The sequence below is a fragment of the Quercus robur genome, chromosome 9 (genome assembly GCF_932294415.1).
Source record: "Quercus robur chromosome 9, dhQueRobu3.1, whole genome shotgun sequence".
In the NCBI taxonomy this organism is placed as follows: Eukaryota; Viridiplantae; Streptophyta; class Magnoliopsida; order Fagales; family Fagaceae; genus Quercus; species Quercus robur.
The window spans coordinates 55,573,906-55,593,127 of record NC_065542.1 but is presented as its reverse complement, the minus strand read 5'-3'; positions in this window follow the sequence as shown (position 1 = coordinate 55,593,127).

The following is a 19,222-nucleotide window of genomic DNA, read 5'->3' as shown; positions in this document are numbered from 1 at the left end:
GACCATACAAGGCCTTGGTTCTGTCCAAAACTTGTATTGTCTTTTTAAGTAGTTGGTTTCCCCAGAGGCTTGGGTCCGAGGACCATACAAGGCCTTGGTTCTTTCCAAAACTTGTATTGTCTTTGTAAGTAGTTGGTTTCCCTAGAGGCTTGGGTCCGAGGACCATACAAGGCCTTGGTTCTGTCCAAAACTTGTATTGTCTGTGTAAGTAGTTGGTTTCCCCAGAGGCTTGGGTCCGAGGACCATACAAGGCCTTGGTTCTGTCCAAAACTTGTATTGTCTTTTTAAGTAGTTGGTTTCCCCAGAGGCTTGGGTCCGAGGACCATACAAGGCCTTGGTTCTGTCCAAAACTTGTATTGTCTTTTTAAGTAGTTGGTTTCCCCAGAGGCTTGGGTCCGAGGACCATACAAGGCCTTGGTTCTGTCCAAAACTTGTATTGTCTTTTTAAGTAGTTGGTTTCCCCAGAGGCTTGGGTCCGAGGACCATACAAGGCCTTGGTTCTTTCCAAAACTTGTATTGTCTTTGTAAGTAGTTGGTTTCCCCAGAGGCTTGGGTCCGAGGACCATACAAGGCCTTGGTTCTGTCCAAAACTTGTATTGTCTGTGTAAGTAGTTGGTTTCCCCAGAGGCTTGGGTCCGAGGACCATACAAGGCCTTGGTTCTGTCCAAAACTTGTATTGTCTTTGTAAGTAGTTGGTTTCCCCAGAGGCTTGGGTCCGAGGACCATACAAGGCCTTGGTTCTGTCCAAAACTTGTATTGTCTTTTTAAGTAGGTGGTTTCCCCAGAGGCTTGGGTCCGAGGACCATACAAGGCCTTGGTTCTGTCCAAAACTTGTATTGTCTTTTTAAGTAGTTGGTTTCCCCAGAGGCTTGGGTCCGAGGACCATACAAGGCCTTGGTTCTGTCCGAAACTTGTATTGTCTTTTTAAGTAGTTGGTTTCCCCAGAGGCTTGGGTCCGAGGACCATACAAGGCCTTGGTTCTGTCCAAAACTTGTATTGTCTTTGTAAGTAGTTGGTTTCCCCAGAGGCTTGGGTCCGAGGACCATACAAGGCCTTGGTTCTGTCCAAAACTTGTATTGTCTTTTTAAGTAGTTGGTTTCCCCAGAGGCTTGGGTCCGAGGACCATACAAGGCCTTGGTTCTGTCCAAAACTTGTATTGTCTTTGTAAGTAGTTGGTTTCCGCAGAGGCTGGGGTCCGAGGACCATACAAAGCCTTGGTTCTGTCCAAAACTTGTATTCTCTTTTTAAGTAGGTGGTTTCCGCAGAGGCTTGGGCCCGAGGACCATACAAGGCCTTGGTTCTGTCCAAAACTTGTATTGTCTTTTTAAGTAGTTGGTTGCCCCAGAGGCTTGGGTCCGAGGACCATACAAGGCCTTGGTTCTGTCCAAAACTTGTATTGTCTTTGTAAGTAGTTGGTTTCCCCAGAGGCTTGGGTCCGAGGACCATACAAGGCCTTGGTTCTGTCCAAAACTTGTATTGTCTTTTTAAGTAGGTGGTTTCCCCAGAGGCTTGGGTCCGAGGACCATACAAGGCCTTGGTTCTGTCCAAAACTTGTATTGTCTTTGTAAGTAGTTGGTTTCCCCAGAGGCTTGGGTCCGAGGACCATACAAGGCCTTGGTTCTGTCCAAAACTTGTATTGTCTTTTTAAGTAGGTGGTTTCCCCAGAGGCTTGGGTCCGAGGACCATACAAGGCCTTGGTTCTGTCCAAAACTTGTATTGTCTTTTTAAGTAGTTGGTTTCCCCAGAGGCTTGGGTCCGAGGACCATACAAGGCCTTGGTTCTGTCCGAAACTTGTATTGTCTTTTTAAGTAGTTGGTTTCCCCAGAGGCTTGGGTCCGAGGACCATACAAGGCCTTGGTTCTGTCCAAAACTTGTATTGTCTTTGTAAGTAGTTGGTTTCCCCAGAGGCTTGGGTCCGAGGACCATACAAGGCCTTGGTTCTGTCCAAAACTTGTATTGTCTTTTTAAGTAGTTGGTTTCCCCAGAGGCTTGGGTCCGAGGACCATACAAGGCCTTGGTTCTGTCCAAAACTTGTATTGTCTTTGTAAGTAGTTGGTTTCCGCAGAGGCTGGGGTCCGAGGACCATACAAAGCCTTGGTTCTGTCCAAAACTTGTATTCTCTTTTTAAGTAGGTGGTTTCCGCAGAGGCTTGGGCCCGAGGACCATACAAGGCCTTGGTTCTGTCCAAAACTTGTATTGTCTTTTTAAGTAGTTGGTTGCCCCAGAGGCTTGGGTCCGAGGACCATACAAGGCCTTGGTTCTGTCCAAAACTTGTATTGTCTTTGTAAGTAGTTGGTTTCCCCAGAGGCTTGGGTCCGAGGACCATACAAGGCCTTGGTTCTGTCCAAAACTTGTATTGTCTTTTTAAGTAGTTGGTTTCCCCAGAGGCTTGGGTCCGAGGACCATACAAGACCTTGGTTCTGTCCAAAACTTGTATTGTCTTTTTAAGTAGTTGGTTTCCCCAGAGGCTTGGGTCCGAGGACCATACAAGGCCTTGGTTCTGTCCAAAACTTGTATTGTCTTTTTAAGTAGTTGGTTTCCCCAGAGGCTTGGGTTCGAGGACCATACAAGGCCTTGGTTCTGTCCAAAACTTGTATTGTCTTTTTAAGTAGTTGGTTTCCCCAGAGGCTTGGGTCCGAGGACCATACAAGGCCTTGGTTCTGTCCAAAACTTGTATTGTCTTTTTAAGTAGTTGGTTTCCCCAGAGGCTTGGGTCCGAGGACCATACAAGGCCTTGGTTCTGTCCAAAACTTGTATTGTCTTTGTAAGTAGTTGGTTTCCCCAGAGGCTTGGGTCCGAGGACCATACAAGGCCTTGGTTCTGTCCAAAACTTGTATTGTCTTTTTAAGTAGTTGGTTTCCCCAGAGGCTTGGGTCCGAGGACCATACAAGGCCTTGGTTCTGTCCAAAACTTGTATTGTCTTTGTAAGTAGTTGGTTTCCCCAGAGGCTTGGGTCCGAGGACCATACAAGGCCTTGGTTCTGTCCAAAACTTGTATTGTCTTTTTAAGTAGGTGGTTTCCCCAGAGGCTTGGGTCCGAGGACCATACAAGGCCTTGGTTCTGTCCAAAACTTGTGTTGTCTTTTTAAGTAGTTGGTTTCCCCAGAGGCTTGGGTCCGAGGACCATACATGGCCTTGGTTCTGTCCAAAACTTGTATTGTCTGTGTAAGTAGTTGGTTTCCCCAGAGGCTTGGGTCCGAGGACCATACAAGGCCTTGGTTCTGTCCAAAACTTGTATTGTCTTTTTAAGTAGTTGGTTTCCCCAGAGGCTTGGGTCCGAGGACCATACAAGGCCTTGGTTCTGTCCAAAAATTGTATTGTCTTTTTAAGTAGTTGGTTTCCCTAGAGGCTTGGGTCCGAGAACCATAGAAGGCCTTGATTCTGTCCAAAACTTGTATTGTCTTTTTAAGTAGTTGGTTTCCCCAGAGGCTTGGGTCCGAGGACCATACAAGGCCTTGGTTCTGTCCAAAACTTGTATTGTCTTTTTAAGTAGTTGGTTTCCCCAGAGGCTTGGGTCCGAGGACCATACAAGGCCTTGGTTCTGTCCAAAACTTGTATTGTCTTTTTAAGTAGTTGGTTTCCCTAGAGGCTTGGGTCCGAGGACCATACAAGGCCTTGGTTCTGTCCAAAACTTGTATTGTCTTTTTAAGTAGTTGGTTTCCCCAAAGGCTTGGGTCCGAGGACCATAGAAGGCCTTGGTTCTGTCCAAAACTTGTATTGTCTGTGTAAGTAGTTGGTTTCCCCAGAGGCTTGGGTCCGAGGACCATAGAAGGCCTTGGTTCTGTCCAAAACTTGTATTGTCTGTGTAAGTAGTTGGTTTCCCCAGAGGCTTGGGTCCGAGGACCATACAAGGCCTTGGTTCTGTCCAAAACTTGTATTGTCTTTTTCAGTAGTTGGTTTCCCCAGAGGCTTGGGTCCGAGGACCATACAAGGCCTTGGTTCTGTCCAAAACTTGTATTGTCTTTTTAAGTAGTTGGTTTCCCCAGAGGCTTGGGTCCGAGGACCATACAAGGCCTTGGTTCTGTCCAAAACTTGTATTGTCTTTTTAAGTAGTTGGTTTCCCCAGAGGCTTGGGTCCGAGGACCATACAAGGCCTTGGTTCTGTCCAAAAATTGTATTGTCTTTTTAAGTAGTTGGTTTCCCTAGAGGCTTGGGTCCGAGAACCATAGAAGGCCTTGATTCTGTCCAAAACTTGTATTGTCTTTTTAAGTAGTTGGTTTCCCCAGAGGCTTGGGTCCGAGGACCATACAAGGCCTTGGTTCTGTCCAAAACTTGTATTGTCTTTTTAAGTAGTTGGTTTCCCCAGAGGCTTGGGTCCGAGGACCATACAAGGCCTTGGTTCTGTCCAAAACTTGTATTGTCTTTTTAAGTAGTTGGTTTCCCCAGAGGCTTGGGTCCGAGGACCATACAAGGCCTTGGTTCTGTCCAAAACTTGTATTGTCTTTTTAAGTAGTTGGTTTCCCCAAAGGCTTGGGTCCGAGGACCATAGAAGGCCTTGGTTCTGTCCAAAACTTGTATTGTCTGTGTAAGTAGTTGGTTTCCCCAGAGGCTTGGGTCCGAGGACCATAGAAGGCCTTGGTTCTGTCCAAAACTTGTATTGTCTGTGTAAGTAGTTGGTTTCCCCAGAGGCTTGGGTCCGAGGACCATACAAGGCCTTGGTTCTGTCCAAAACTTGTATTGTCTTTTTCAGTAGTTGGTTTCCCCAGAGGCTTGGGTCCGAGGACCATACAAGGCCTTGGTTCTGTCCAAAACTTGTATTGTCTTTTTAAGTAGTTGGTTTCCCCAGAGGCTTGGGTCCGAGGACCATACAAGGCCTTGGTTCTGTCCAAAACTTGTATTGTCTTTTTAAGTAGTTGGTTTCCCCAGAGGCTTGGGTCCGAGAACCATAGAAGGCCTTGGTTCTGTCCAAAACTTGTATTGTCTTTGTAAGTAGTTGGTTTCCCCAAAGGCTTGGGTCCGAGGACCATACAAGGCCTTGGTTCTGTCCAAAACTTGTATTGTCTTTTTAAGTAGTTGGTTTCCCCAGAGGCTTGGGTCCGAGAACCATAGAAGGCCTTGGTTCTGTCCAAAACTTGTATTGTCTTTGTAAGTAGTTGGTTTCCCCAAAGGCTTGGGTCCGAGGACCATACAAGGCCTTGGTTCTGTCCAAAACTTGTATTGTCTTTTTAAGTAGGTGGTTTCCCCAGAGGCTTGGGTCCGAGGACCATACAAGGCCTTGGTTCTGTCCAAAACTTGTGTTGTCTTTTTAAGTAGTTGGTTTCCCCAGAGGCTTGGGTCCGAGGACCATACATGGCCTTGGTTCTGTCCAAAACTTGTATTGTCTTTTTAAGTAGTTGGTTTCCCCAGAGGCTTGGGTCCGAGGACCATACAAGGCCTTGGTTCTGTCCAAAACTTGTATTGTCTTTTTAAGTAGTTGGTTTCCCCAGAGGCTTGGGTCCGAGGACCATACAAGGCCTTGGTTCTGTCCAAAACTTGTATTGTCTTTTTAAGTAGTTGGTTTCCCCAGAGGCTTGGGTCCGAGGACCATACAAGGCCTTGGTTCTGTCCAAAACTTGTATTGTCTTTTTAAGTAGTTGGTTTCCCCAAAGGCTTGGGTCCGAGGACCATAGAAGGCCTTGGTTCTGTCCAAAACTTGTATTGTCTGTGTAAGTAGTTGGTTTCCCCAGAGGCTTGGGTCCGAGGACCATAGAAGGCCTTGGTTCTGTCCAAAACTTGTATTGTCTATGTAAGTAGTTGGTTTCCCCAGAGGCTTGGGTCCGAGGACCATACAAGGCCTTGGTTCTGTCCAAAACTTGTATTGTCTTTTTCAGTAGTTGGTTTCCCCAGAGGCTTGGGTCCGAGGACCATACAAGGCCTTGGTTCTGTCCAAAACTTGTATTGTCTTTTTAAGTAGTTGGTTTCCCCAGAGGCTTGGGTCCGAGGACCATACAAGGCCTTGGTTCTGTCCAAAACTTGTATTGTCTTTTTAAGTAGTTGGTTTCCCCAGAGGCTTGGGTCCGAGAACCATAGAAGGCCTTGGTTCTGTCCAAAACTTGTATTGTCTTTGTAAGTAGTTGGTTTCCCCAAAGGCTTGGGTCTAAGGACCATACAAGGCCTTGGTTCTGTCCAAAACTTGTATTGTCTTTTTAAGTAGTTGGTTTCCCCAGAGGCTTGGGTCCGAGAACCATAGAAGGCCTTGGTTCTGTCCAAAACTTGTATTGTCTTTGTAAGTAGTTGGTTTCCCCAAAGGCTTGGGTCCGAGGACCATACAAGGCCTTGGTTCTGTCCAAAACTTGTATTGTCTTTTTAAGTAGGTGGTTTCCCCAGAGGCTTGGGTCCGAGGACCATACAAGGCCTTGGTTCTGTCCAAAACTTGTGTTGTCTTTTTAAGTAGTTGGTTTCCCCAGAGGCTTGGGTCCGAGGACCATACATGGCCTTGGTTCTGTCCAAAACTTGTATTGTCTTTTTAAGTAGTTGGTTTCCCCAGAGGCTTGGGTCCGAGGACCATACAAGGCCTTGGTTCTGTCCAAAACTTGTATTGTCTTTTTAAGTAGTTGGTTTCCCCAAAGGCTTGGGTCCGAGGACCATACAAGGCCTTGGTTCTGTCCAAAAATTGTATTGTCTTTTTAAGTAGTTGGTTTCCCTAGAGGCTTGGGTCCGAGAACCATAGAAGGCCTTGATTCTGTCCAAAACTTGTATTGTCTTTGTAAGTAGTTGGTTTCCCCAGAGGCTTGGGTCCGAGGACCATACAAGGCCTTGGTTCTGTCCAAAACTTGTATTGTCTTTTTAAGTAGTTGGTTTCCCCAGAGGCTTGGGTCCGAGGACCATACAAGGCCTTGGTTCTGTCCAAAACTTGTATTGTCTTTTTAAGTAGTTGGTTTCCCCAGAGGCTTGGGTCCGAGGACCATACAAGGCCTTGGTTCTGTCCAAAACTTGTATTGTCTTTGTAAGTAGTTGGTTTCCCCAGAGGCTTGGGTCCGAGGACCATAGAAGGCCTTGGTTCTGTCCAAAACTTGTATTGTCTTTGTATGTAGTTGGTTTCCCCAGAGGCTTGGGTCCGAGGACCATACAAGGCCTTGGTTCTGTCCAAAACTTGTATTGTCTTTTTAAGTAGTTGGTTTCCCCAGAGGCTTGGGTCCGAGGACCATACAAGGCCTTGGTTCTGTCCAAAACTTGTATTGTCTTTGTAAGTAGTTGGTTTCCCCAGAGGCTTGGGTCCGAGGACCATAGAAGGCCTTGGTTCTGTCCAAAACTTGTATTGTCTGTGTAAGTAGTTGGTTTCCCCAGAGGCTTGGGTCCGAGGACCATAGAAGGCCTTGGTTCTGTCCAAAACTTGTATTGTCTGTGTAAGTAGTTGGTTTCCCCAGAGGCTTGGGTCCGAGGACCATACAAGGCCTTGGTTCTGTCCAAAACTTGTATTGTCTTTTTAAGTAGTTGGTTTCCCCAGAGGCTTGGGTCCGAGGACCATACAAGGCCTTGGTTCTGTCCAAAACTTGTATTGCCTTTTTAAGTAGTTGGTTTCCCCAGAGGCTTGGGTCCGAGGACCATACAAGGCCTTGGTTCTGTCCAAAACTTGTATTGTCTTTTTAAGTAGTTGGTTTCCCCAGAGGCTTGGGTCCGAGGACCATACAAGGCCTTGGTTCTGTCCAAAACTTGTATTGTCTTTTTAAGTAGTTGGTTTCCCCAGAGGCTTGGGTCCGAGGACCATACAAGGCCTTGGTTCTGTCCAAAACTTGTATTGTCTTTTTAAGTAGTTGGTTTCCCCAGAGGCTTGGGTCCGAGGACCATACAAGGCCTTGGTTCTGTCCAAAACTTGTGTTGTCTTTTTAAGTAGTTGGTTTCCCCAGAGGCTTGGGTCCGAGGACCATACAAGGCCTTGGTTCTGTCCAAAACTTGTATTGTCTTTTTAAGTAGTTGGTTTCCCCAGAGGCTTGGGTCCGAGGACCATACAAGGCCTTGGTTCTGTCCAAAACTTGTATTGTCTTTGTAAGTAGTTGGTTTCCCCAGAGGCTTGGGTCCGAGGACCATAGAAGGCCTTGGTTCTGTCCAAAACTTGTATTGTCTGTGTAAGTAGTTGGTTTCCCCAGAGGCTTGGGTCCGAGGACCATAGAAGGCCTTGGTTCTGTCCAAAACTTGTATTGTCTGTGTAAGTAGTTGGTTTCCCCAGAGGCTTGGGTCCGAGGACCATACAAGGCCTTGGTTCTGTCCAAAACTTGTATTGTCTTTTTAAGTAGTTGGTTTCCCCAGAGGCTTGGGTCCGAGGACCATACAAGGCCTTGGTTCTGTCCAAAACTTGTATTGTCTTTTTAAGTAGTTGGTTTCCCCAGAGGCTTGGGTCCGAGGACCATACAAGGCCTTGGTTCTGTCCAAAACTTGTATTGTCTTTTTAAGTAGTTGGTTTCCCCAGAGGCTTGGGTCCGAGGACCATACAAGGCCTTGGTTCTGTCCAAAACTTGTGTTGTCTTTTTAAGTAGTTGGTTTCCCCAGAGGCTTGGGTCCGAGGACCATACAAGGCCTTGGTTCTGTCCAAAACTTGTATTGTCTTTTTAAGTAGTTGGTTTCCCCAGAGGCTTGGGTCCGAGGACCATACAAGGCCTTGGTTCTGTCCAAAACTTGTATTGTCTTTGTAAGTAGTTGGTTTCCCCAGAGGCTTGGGTCCGAGGACCATACAAGGCCTTGGTTCTGTCCAAAACTTGTATTGTCTGTGTAAGTAGTTGGTTTCCCCAGAGGCTTGGGTCCGAGGACCATAGAAGGCCTTGGTTCTGTCCAAAACTTGTATTGTCTGTGTAAGTAGTTGGTTTCCCCAGAGGCTTGGGTCCGAGGACCATACAAGGCCTTGGTTCTGTCCAAAACTTGTATTGTCTTTTTAAGTAGTTGGTTTCCCCAGAGGCTTGGGTCCGAGGACCATACAAGGCCTTGGTTCTGTCCAAAACTTGTATTGTCTTTTTAAGTAGTTGGTTTCCCCAGAGGCTTGGGTCCGAGGACCATACAAGGCCTTGGTTCTGTCCAAAACTTGTATTGTCTTTTTAAGTAGTTGGTTTCCCCAGAGGCTTGGGTCCGAGAACCATAGAAGGCCTTGGTTCTGTCCAAAACTTGTATTGTCTTTGTAAGTAGTTGGTTTCCCCAAAGGCTTGGGTCCGAGGACCATACAAGGCCTTGGTTCTGTCCAAAACTTGTATTGTCTTTGTAAGTAGTTGGTTTCCCCAGAGGCTTGGGTCCGAGGACCATACAAGGCCTTGGTTCTGTCCAAAACTTGTATTGTCTTTTTAAGTAGGTGGTTTCCCCAGAGGCTTGGGTCCGAGGACCATACAAGGCCTTGGTTCTGTCCAAAACTTGTGTTGTCTTTTTAAGTAGTTGGTTTCCCCAGAGGCTTGGGTCCGAGGACCATACAAGGCCTTGGTTCTGTCCAAAATTTGTATTGTCTTTTTAAGTAGTTGGTTTCCCCAGAGGCTTGGGTCCGAGGACCATACAAGGCCTTGGTTCTGTCCAAAACTTGTATTGTCTTTTTAAGTAGTTGGTTTCCCAAGAGGCTTGGGTCCGAGGACCATACAAGGCCTTGGTTCTGTCCAAAACTTGTATTGTCTTTGTAAGTAGTTGGTTTCCCCAGAGGCTTGGGTCCGAGGACCATAGAAGGCCTTGGTTCTGTCCAAAACTTGTATTGTCTGTGTAAGTAGTTGGTTTCCCCAGAGGCTTGGGTCCGAGGACCATACAAGGCCTTGGTTCTGTCCAAAACTTGTATTGTCTTTTTAAGTAGTTGGTTTCCCCAGAGGCTTGGGTCCGAGGACCATACAAGGCCTTGGTTCTGTCCAAAACTTGTATTGTCTTTGTAAGTAGTTGGTTTCCCCAGAGGCTTGGGTCCGAGGACCATACAAGGCCTTGGTTCTGTCCAAAACTTGTATTGTCTTTTTAAGTAGGTGGTTTCCCCAGAGGCTTAGGTCCGAGGACCATACAAGGCCTTGGTTCTGTCCAAAACTTATGTCGTCTTTTTAAGTAGTTGGTTTCCCCAGAGGCTTGGGTCCGAGGACCATACAAGGCCTTGGTTCTGTCCAAAACTTGTATTGTCTTTGTAAGTAGTTGGTTTCCCCAGAGGCTTGGGTCCGAGGACCATACAAGGCCTTGGTTCTGTCCAAAACTTGTATTGTCTTTTTAAGTAGTTGGTTTCCCCAGAGGCTTGGGTCCGAGAACCATAGAAGGCCTTGGTTCTGTCCAAAACTTGTATTGTCTTTGTAAGTAGTTGGTTTCCCCAAAGGCTTGGGTCCGAGGACCATACAAGGCCTTGGTTCTGTCCAAAACTTGTATTGTCTTTTTAAGTAGTTGGTTTCCCAAGAGGCTTGGGTCCGAGGACCATACAAGGCCTTGGTTCTGTCCAAAACTTGTATTGTCTTTTTAAGTAGTTGGTTTCCCCAGAGGCTTGGGTCCGAGGACCATACAAGGCCTTGGTTCTGTCCAAAACTTGTATTGTCTTTGTAAGTAGTTGGTTTCCCCAGAGGCTTGGGTCCGAGGACCATACAAGGCCTTGGTTCTGTCAAAAACTTGTATTGTCTTTTTAAGTAGGTGGTTTCCCCAGAGGCTTGGGTCCGAGGACCATACAAGGCCTTGGTTCTGTCCAAAACTTGTGTTGTCTTTTTAAGTAGTTGGTTTCCCCAGAGGCTTGGGTCCGAGGACCATACAAGGCCTTGGTTCTGTCCAAAACTTGTATTGTCTTTTTAAGTAGTTGGTTTCCCCAGAGGCTTGGGTCCGAGGACCATACAAGGCCTTGGTTCTGTCCAAAACTTGTATTGTCTTTTTAAGTAGTTGGTTTCCCCAGAGGCTTGGGTCCGAGGACCATACAAGGCCTTGGTTCTGTCCAAAACTTGTATTGTCTTTTTAAGTAGTTGGTTTCCCCAGAGGCTTGGGTCCGAGAACCATAGAAGGCCTTGATTCTGTCCAAAACTTGTATTGTCTTTGTAAGTAGTTGGTTTCCCCAGAGGCTTGGGTCCGAGGACCATACAAGGCCTTGGTTCTGTCCAAAACTTGTATTGTCTTTTTAAGTAGTTGGTTTCCCCAGAGGCTTGGGTCCGAGGACCATACACGGCCTTGGTTCTGTCCAAAACTTGTATTGTCGTCGTAAGTAGTTGGTTTCCCCAGAGGCTTGGGTCCGAGGACCATACAAGGCCTTGGTTCTGTCCAAAACTTGTATTGTCTTTTTAAGTAGTTGGTTTCCCCAGAGGCTTGGGTCCGAGGACCATACAAGGCCTTGTTTCTGTCCAAAACTTGTATTGTCTTTTTAAGTAGTTGGTTTCCCCAGAGGCTTGGGTCCGAGGACCATACAAGGCCTTGGTTCTGTCCAAAACTTGTATTGTCTTTGTAAGTAGTTGGTTTCCCCAGAGGCTTGGGTCCGAGGACCATAGAAGGCCTTGGTTCTGTCCAAAACTTGTATTGTCTTTGTAAGTAGTTGGTTTCCCCAGAGGCTTGGGTCCGAGGACCATACAAGGCCTTGGTTCTGTCCAAAACTTGTATTGTCTTTTTAAGTAGTTGGTTTCCCCAGAGGCTTGGGTCCGAGGACCATACAAGGCCTTGGTTCTGTCCAAAACTTGTATTGTCTTTGTAAGTAGTTGGTTTCCCCAGAGGCTTGGGTCCGAGGACCATAGAAGGCCGTGGTTCTGTCCAAAACTTGTATTGTCTGTGTAAGTAGTTGGTTTCCCCAGAGGCTTGGGTCCGAGGACCATAGAAGGCCTTGGTTCTGTCCAAAACTTGTATTGTCTGTGTAAGTAGTTGGTTTCCCCAGAGGCTTGGGTCCGAGGACCATACAAGGCCTTGGTTCTGTCCAAAACTTGTATTGTCTTTTTAAGTAGTTGGTTTCCCCAGAGGCTTGGGTCCGAGGACCATACAAGGCCTTGGTTCTGTCCAAAACTTGTATTGTCTTTTTAAGTAGTTGGTTTCCCCAGAGGCTGGGGTCCGAGGACCATACAAGGCCTTGGTTCTGTCCAAAACTTGTATTGTCTTTTTAAGTAGTTGGTTTCCCCAGAGGCTTGGGTCCGAGAACCATAGAAGGCCTTGGTTCTGTCCAAAACTTGTATTGTCTTTGTAAGTAGTTGGTTTCCCCAAAGGCTTGTGTCCGAGGACCATACAAGGCCTTGGTTCTGTCCAAAACTTGTATTGTCTTTTTAAGTAGTTGGTTTCCCCAGAGGCTTGGGTCCGAGGACCATACAAGGCCTTGGTTCTGTCCAAAACTTGTATTGTCTTTTTAAGTAGTTGGTTTCCCCAGAGGCTTGGGTCCGAGGACCATACAAGGCCTTGGTTCTGTCCAAAACTTGTATTGTCTTTGTAAGTAGTTGGTTTCCCCAGAGGCTTGGGTCCGAGGACCATACAAGGCCTTGGTTCTGTCCAAAACTTGTATTGTCTTTTTAAGTAGGTGGTTTCCCCAGAGGCTTGGGTCCGAGGACCATACAAGGCCTTGGTTCTGTCCAAAACTTGTGTTGTCTTTTTAAGTAGTTGGTTTCCCCAGAGGCTTGGGTCCGAGGACCATACAAGGCCTTGGTTCTGTCCAAAACTTGTATTGTCTTTTTAAGTAGTTGGTTTCCCCAGAGGCTTGGGTCCGACGACCATACAAGGCCTTGGTTCTGTCCAAAACTTGTATTGTCTTTTTAAGTAGTTGGTTTCCCCAGAGGCTTGGGTCCGAGGACCATACAAGGCCTTGGTTCTGTCCAAAACTTGTATTGTCTTTGTAAGTAGTTGGTTTCCCCAGAGGCTTGGGTCCGAGGACCATAGAAGGCCTTGGTTCTGTCCAAAACTTGTATTGTCTTTGTAAGTAGTTGGTTTCCCCAGAGGCTTGGGTCCGAGGACCATAGAAGGCCTTGGTTCTGTCCAAAACTTGTATTGTCTGTGTAAGTAGTTGGTTTCCCCAGAGGCTTGGGTCCGAGGACCATACAAGGCCTTGGTTCTGTCCAAAACTTGTATTGTCTTTTTAAGTAGTTGGTTTCCCCAGAGGCTTGGGTCCGAGGACCATACAAGGCCTTGGTTCTGTCCAAAACTTGTATTGTCTTTTTAAGTAGTTGGTTTCCCCAGAGGCTTGGGTCCGAGGACCATACAAGGCCTTGGTTCTGTCCAAAACTTGTATTGCCTTTTTAAGTAGTTGGTTTCCCCAGAGGCTTGGGTCCGAGAACCATAGAAGGCCTTGGTTCTGTCCAAAACTTGTATTGTTTTTGTAAGTAGTTGGTTTCCCCAAAGGCTTGGGTCCGAGGACCATACAAGGCCTTGGTTCTGTCCAAAACTTGTGTTGTCTTTTTAAGTAGTTGGTTTCCCCAGAGGCTTGGGTCCGAGGACCATACAAGGCCTTGGTTCTGTCCAAAACTTGTATTGTCTTTTTAAGTAGTTGGTTTCCCCAGAGGCTTGGGTCCGAGGACCATACAAGGCCTTGGTTCTGTCCAAAACTTGTATTGTCTTTGTAAGTAGTTGGTTTCCCCAGAGGCTTGGGTCCGAGGACCATACAAGGCCTTGGTTCTGTCCAAAACTTGTATTGTCTTTTTAAGTAGGTGGTTTCCCCAGAGGCTTGGGTCCGAGGACCATACAAGGCCTTGGTTCTGTCCAAAACTTGTGTTGTCTTTTTAAGTAGTTGGTTTCCCCAGAGGCTTGGGTCCGAGGACCATACAAGGCCTTGGTTCTGTCCAAAACTTGTATTGTCTTTTTAAGTAGTTGGTTTCCCCAGAGGCTTGGGTCCGAGGACCATACAAGGCCTTGGTTCTGTCCAAAACTTGTATTGTCTTTTTAAGTAGTTGGTTTCCCCAGAGGCTTGGGTCCGAGGACCATACAAGGCCTTGGTTCTGTCCAAAACTTGTATTGTCTTTGTAAGTAGTTGGTTTCCCCAGAGGCTTGGGTCCGAGGACCATACAAGGCCTTGGTTCTGTCCAAAACTTGTATTGTCTTTTTAAGTAGTTGGTTTCCCCAGAGGCTTGGGTCCGAGAACCATAGAAGGCCTTGGTTCTGTCCAAAACTTGTATTGTCTTTGTAAGTAGTTGGTTTCCCCAGAGGCTTGGGTCCGAGGACCATACAAGGCCTTGGTTCTGTCCAAAACTTGTATTGTCGTCGTAAGTTGTTGGTTTCCCCAGAGGCTTGGGTTCGAGGACCATACAAGGCCTTGGTTCTGTCCAAAACTTGTATTGTCTTTTTAAGTAGTTGGTTTCCCCAGAGGCTTGGGTCCGAGAACCATAGAAGGCCTTGATTCTGTCCAAAACTTGTATTGTCTTTGTAAGTAGTTGGTTTCCCCAGAGGCTTGGGTCCGAGGACCATACAAGGCCTTGGTTCTGTCCAAAACTTGTATTATCTTTTTAAGTAGTTGGTTTCCCCAGAGGCTTGGGTCCGAGGACCATACAAGGCCTTGGTTCTGTCCAAAACTTGTATTGTCGTCGTAAGTTGTTGGTTTCCCCAGAGGCTTGGGTCCGAGGACCATACAAGGCCTTGGTTCTGTCCAAAACTTGTATTGTCTTTTTAAGTAGTTGGTTTCCCCAGAGGCTTGGGTCCGAGGACCATACAAGGCCTTGGTTCTGTCCAAAACTTGTATTTTCTTTTTAAGTAGTTGGTTTCCCCAGAGGCTTGGGTCCGAGGACCATACAAGGCCTTGGTTCTGTCCAAAACTTGTATTGTCTTTGTAAGTAGTTGGTTTCCCCAGAGGCTTGGGTCCGAGGACCATAGAAGGCCTTGGTTCTGTCCAAAACATGTATTGTCTTTGTAAGTAGTTGGTTTCCCCAGAGGCTTGGGTCCGAGGACCATACAAGGCCTTGGTTCTGTCCAAAACTTGTATTGTCTTTTTAAGTAGTTGGTTTCCCCAGAGGCTTGGGTCCGAGGACCATACAAGGCCTTGGTTCTGTCCAAAACTTGTATTGTCTTTGTAAGTAGTTGGTTTCGCCGGAGGCTTGGGTCCGAGGACCATAGAAGGCCTTGGTTCTGTCCAAAACTTGTATTGTCTGTGTAAGTAGTTGGTTTCCCCAGAGGCTTGGGTCCGAGGACCATAGAAGGCCTTGGTTCTGTCCAAAACTTGTATTGTCTGTGTAAGTAGTTGGTTTCCCCAGAGGCTTGGGTCCGAGGACCATACAAGGCCTTGGTTCTGTCCAAAACTTGTATTATCTTTTTAAGTAGTTGGTTTCCCCAGAGGCTTGGGTCCGAGGACCATACAAGGCCTTGGTTCTGTCCAAAACTTGTATTGTCTTTTTAAGTAGTTGGTTTCCCCAGAGGCTTGGGTCCGAGGACCATACAAGGCCTTGGTTCTGTCCAAAACTTGTATTGTCTTTTTAAGTAGTTGGTTTCCCCAGAGGCTGGGGTCCGAGGACCATACAAGGCCTTGGTTCTGTCCAAAACTTGTATTGTCTTTTTAAGTAGTTGGTTTCCCCAGAGGCTTGGGTCCGAGAACCATAGAAGGCCTTGGTTCTGTCCAAAACTTGTATTGTCTTTGTAAGTAGTTGGTTTCCCCAAAGGCTTGTGTCCGAGGACCATACAAGGCCTTGGTTCTGTCCAAAACTTGTATTGTCTTTTTAAGTAGTTGGTTTCCCCAGAGGCTTGGGTCCGAGGACCATACAAGGCCTTGGTTCTGTCCAAAACTTGTATTGTCTTTTTAAGTAGTTGGTTTCCCCAGAGGCTTGGGTCCGAGGACCATACAAGGCCTTGGTTCTGTCCAAAACTTGTATTGTCTTTGTAAGTAGTTGGTTTCCCCAGAGGCTTGGGTCCGAGGACCATACAAGGCCTTGGTTCTGTCCAAAACTTGTATTGTCTTTTTAAGTAGGTGGTTTCCCCAGAGGCTTGGGTCCGAGGACCATACAAGGCCTTGGTTCTGTCCAAAACTTGTGTTGTCTTTTTAAGTAGTTGGTTTCCCCAGAGGCTTGGGTCCGAGGACCATACAAGGCCTTGGTTCTGTCCAAAACTTGTATTGTCTTTTTAAGTAGGTGGTTTCCCCAGAGGCTTGGGTCCGACGACCATACAAGGCCTTGGTTCTGTCCAAAACTTGTATTGTCTTTTTAAGTAGTTGGTTTCCCCAGAGGCTTGGGTCCGAGGACCATACAAGGCCTTGGTTCTGTCCAAAACTTGTATTGTCTTTGTAAGTAGTTGGTTTCCCCAGAGGCTTGGGTCCGAGGACCATAGAAGGCCTTGGTTCTGTCCAAAACTTGTATTGTCTTTGTAAGTAGTTGGTTTCCCCAGAGGCTTGGGTCCGAGGACCATAGAAGGCCTTGGTTCTGTCCAAAACTTGTATTGTCTGTGTAAGTAGTTGGTTTCCCCAGAGGCTTGGGTCCGAGGACCATACAAGGCCTTGGTTCTGTCCAAAACTTGTATTGTCTTTTTAAGTAGTTGGTTTCCCCAGAGGCTTGGGTCCGAGGACCATACAAGGCCTTGGTTCTGTCCAAAACTTGTATTGTCTTTTTAAGTAGTTGGTTTCCCCAGAGGCTTGGGTCCGAGGACCATACAAGGCCTTGGTTCTGTCCAAAACTTGTATTGCCTTTTTAAGTAGTTGGTTTCCCCAGAGGCTTGGGTCCGAGAACCATAGAAGGCCTTGGTTCTGTCCAAAACTTGTATTGTTTTTGTAAGTAGTTGGTTTCCCCAAAGGCTTGGGTCCGAGGACCATACAAGGCCTTGGTTCTGTCCAAAACTTGTGTTGTCTTTTTAAGTAGTTGGTTTCCCCAGAGGCTTGGGTCCGAGGACCATACAAGGCCTTGGTTCTGTCCAAAACTTGTATTGTCTTTTTAAGTAGTTGGTTTCCCCAGAGGCTTGGGTCCGAGGACCATACAAGGCCTTGGTTCTGTCCAAAACTTGTATTGTCTTTGTAAGTAGTTGGTTTCCCCAGAGGCTTGGGTCCGAGGACCATACAAGGCCTTGGTTCTGTCCAAAACTTGTATTGTCTTTTTAAGTAGGTGGTTTCCCCAGAGGCTTGGGTCCGAGGACCATACAAGGCCTTGGTTCTGTCCAAAACTTGTGTTGTCTTTTTAAGTAGTTGGTTTCCCCAGAGGCTTGGGTCCGAGGACCATACAAGGCCTTGGTTCTGTCCAAAACTTGTATTGTCTTTTTAAGTAGTTGGTTTCCCCAGAGGCTTGGGTCCGAGGACCATACAAGGCCTTGGTTCTGTCCAAAACTTGTATTGTCTTTTTAAGTAGTTGGTTTCCCCAGAGGCTTGGGTCCGAGGACCATACAAGGCCTTGGTTCTGTCCAAAACTTGTATTGTCTTTTTAAGTAGTTGGTTTCCCCAGAGGCTTGGGTCCGAGGACCATACAAGGCCTTGGTTCTGTCCAAAACTTGTATTGTCTTTTTAAGTAGTTGGTTTCCCCAGAGGCTTGGGTCCGAGAACCATAGAAGGCCTTGGTTCTGTCCAAAACTTGTATTGTCTTTGTAAGTAGTTGGTTTCCCCAGAGGCTTGGGTCCGAGGACCATACAAGGCCTTGGTTCTGTCCAAAACTTGTATTGTCGTCGTAAGTTGTTGGTTTCCCCAGAGGCTTGGGTTCGAGGACCATACAAGGCCTTGGTTCTGTCCAAAACTTGTATTGTCTTTTTAAGTAGTTGGTTTCCCCAGAGGCTTGGGTCCGAGAACCATAGAAGGCCTTGATTCTGTCCAAAACTTGTATTGTCTTTGTAAGTAGTTGGTTTCCCCAGAGGCTTGGGTCCGAGGACCATACAAGGCCTTGGTTCTGTCCAAAACTTGTATTATCTTTTTAAGTAGTTGGTTTCCCCAGAGGCTTGGGTCCGAGGACCATACAAGGCCTTGGTTCTGTCCAAAACTTGTATTGTCGTCGTAAGTTGTTGGTTTCCCCAGAGGCTTGGGTCCGAGGACCATACAAGGCCTTGGTTCTGTCCAAAACTTGTATTGTCTTTTTAAGTAGTTGGTTTCCCCAGAGGCTTGGGTCCGAGGACCATACAAGGCCTTGGTTCTGTCCAAAACTTGTATTTTCTTTTTAAGTAGTTGGTTTCCCCAGAGGCTTGGGTCCGAGGACCATACAAGGCCTTGGTTCTGTCCAAAACTTGTATTGTCTTTGTAAGTAGTTGGTTTCCCCAGAGGCTTGGGTCCGAGGACCATAGAAGGCCTTGGTTCTGTCCAAAACATGTATTGTCTTTGTAAGTAGTTGGTTTCCCCAGAGGCTTGGGTCCGAGGACCATACAAGGCCTTGGTTCTGTCCAAAACTTGTATTGTCTTTTTAAGTAGTTGGTTTCCCCAGAGGCTTGGGTCCGAGGACCATACAAGGCCTTGGTTCTGTCCAAAACTTGTATTGTCTTTGTAAGTAGTTGGTTTCGCCGGAGGCTTGGGTCCGAGGACCATAGAAGGCCTTGGTTCTGTCCAAAACTTGTATTGTCTGTGTAAGTAGTTGGTTTCCCCAGAGGCTTGGGTCCGAGGACCATAGAAGGCCTTGGTTCTGTCCAAAACTTGTATTGTCTGTGTAAGTAGTTGGTTTCCCCAGAGGCTTGGGTCCGAGGACCATACAAGGCCTTGGTTCTGTCCAAAACTTGTATTATCTTTTTAAGTAGTTGGTTTCCCCAGAGGCTTGGGTCCGAGGACCATACAAGGCCTTGGTTCTGTCCAAAACTTGTATTGTCTTTTTAAGTAGTTGGTTTCCCCAGAGGCTTGGGTCCAAGAACCATAGAAGGCCTTGATTCTGTCCAAAACTTGTATTGTCTTTGTAAGTAGTTGGTTTCCCCAGAGGCTTGGGTCCGAGGACCATACAAGGCCTTGGTTCTGTCCAAAACTTGTATTATCTTTTTAAGTAGTTGGTTTCCCCAGAGGCTTGGGTCCGAGGACCATACAAGGCCTTGGTTCTGTCCAAAACTTGTATTGTCGTCGTAAGTTGTTGGTTTCCCCAGAGGCTTGGGTCCGAGGACCATACAAGGCCTTGGTTCTGTCCAAAACTTGTATTGTCTTTTTAAGTAGTTGGTTTCCCCAGAGGCTTGGGTCCGAGGACCATACAAGGCCTTGGTTCTGTCCAAAACTTGTATTTTCTTTTTAAGTAGTTGGTTTCCCCAGAGGCTTGGGTCCGAGGACCATACAAGGCCTTGGTTCTGTCCAAAACTTGTATTGTCTTTGTAAGTAGTTGGTTTCCCCAGAGGCTTGGGTCCGAGGACCATAGAAGGCCTTGGTTCTGTCCAAAACTTGTATTGTCTTTGTAAGTAGTTGGTTTCCCCAGAGGCTTGGGTCCGAGGACCATAGAAGGCCTTGGTTCTGTCCAAAACTTGTATTGTCTGTGTAAGTAGTTGGTTTCCCCAGAGGCTTGGGTCCGAGGACCATACAAGGCCTTGGTTCT